The sequence below is a fragment of the Sturnira hondurensis genome, unplaced genomic scaffold (assembly GCF_014824575.4).
Source record: "Sturnira hondurensis isolate 20B ecotype Veracruz unplaced genomic scaffold, ASM1482457v3 Scaffold0000880, whole genome shotgun sequence".
NCBI classification, from domain to species: Eukaryota; Metazoa; Chordata; class Mammalia; order Chiroptera; family Phyllostomidae; genus Sturnira; species Sturnira hondurensis.
In genome coordinates, this window is record NW_028073511.1 from 2481349 (window position 1) to 2482979 (window position 1631).

Genomic DNA, 1631 nt, shown 5'->3' on the forward strand with positions numbered 1-1631 from the left:
GAAAGTGCATCTTATAGTCCAAAAAACACAGTAACCTGTTATACAATTAGTCACAAATACCGTCCTCAAGCTTTTTGCCCATTCACGTGAGTATTGTCTAAAACATGTCTTCTTTGTAGCACCTAGGCTCTGCCACCACTGTGCTTGGCTGAGTTCACAAATCTGTTGCAACCTGTCACTTCGCTGACACTGGTAGCTTCGCTGTCGCTTCTCTGGCTCTTCTCTCCTGCTGAGCTTTGCTTCCTGGCAGGAATTAAGACCTTTAGCTACTGCCATAGATGCTGCTGCTGCTGCTGAAACTGCCATAGCCACCTTGGTTTTCTGATTTGGCGAAGCATTGACCTCCATCGCCATAGGGGCCAGAGCTTCTGCCTCCAAAGTTTCCTCCTTTCATGGCTCCAAAATTTGAAGACTGTTGTAATTACCAAAATCATTGTAGCTTCTGTCACCTCCCAGATTGCTTTCATCATTACCAAATCCATTATAGCCATTCCCACTGCCACTATATCCACCACCACCACAGCTGCCACCAAAGCCACCTCGACTGCTGAAGTTTCCTCCACGACCGAAGTCGTCATTACCACCAGAACCACCTCCACAACCACCTCCAAAGTTTCCAGAACCACTTCAACCTCTTTGCTGGATGAAGCACTAGCCATCTCTTGCTTAGATGGGGCTTTCCTTCCCTCACAGTTGTGGCCATTCACAGTACGATATTTCTGAATGACAATCTTGTCTACAGAATCATGGTCATCAAAGGTCACAAAAGCGAAGCTTCTCTTTTTGTCACTGCCTCCATGATTTCAATCACTTCACTTTTCCCACACTGTTCAAAATCATCTCTAAGGTGATGTCCTTCAGTGACTTCTTTAATACCACCGACAAAAATCTTTTTCACAGTGAAGTGGGCACCCAGTCTTCGAGAATCTTCTCTAGAGACAGCCCTCTTTGGTTCCACAACTCTTCCATCCACCTCGTGTGGCCTTGCACTCATGTCTGCATCTACCCCCTCCACAGTGGCTTATGTGACAAACCCAAAGCCTCTGGAGCACTTGGTATTTGGATCTCTTATCACCACACAGTCTGTGAGCACCCCCCTTGCTCAAAATGGCTCCTCAGACTCTCACCTGCTGTTTCAAAGCTCAAACCTGAGATCAAGAGCTTCCATAGCTGTTCAGCTCTTTGGGAGACTCTGACTTAGACATGATGACTGCAGGAGAGGGGAATTCAACGATGCTTACTCAGAGGCAGAAAGGCCCAACTTCTTTCTTTTCCATGTGAATCCTTAGCTGTTTCAATTTGTTCAAATCATTTTTTGAAATGACAATTCTTTCCCCAGTGAATTATTTTCATACCATTCTCAAAAATCCAGACTCTCAATTCTATTCCTTTGATCTGCATGTAAGCCAGTACCACACTGTTTTGATTACTGTACTTTTGTAATACACCTTGAAATCAGGAAGTGTGAGTTCTCCAACTTTGTTGTTCTTTTTCAAGATTGTTTTGGCTGTTCCAGGTCTGTAGCATTTCCACATGAATTTTAAGATAAATTTGTCAATTGCTGAAAAGAGCAACTTGGGATTTTGATAGAAATTGTGTTGAATAAATATGTCAATTTTTTAATAATATAT

The 1631-nt window shown here is 43.3% G+C and overlaps 1 pseudogene; it reads right to left on the reverse strand.

Annotated features, from left to right (window-relative positions):
* Positions 1 to 262: 262 nt before the first annotated feature.
* On the reverse strand, positions 263 to 1239 carry LOC118993897 (heterogeneous nuclear ribonucleoprotein A1-like; annotated as a pseudogene).
* Positions 1240 to 1631: the final 392 nt, after the last annotated feature.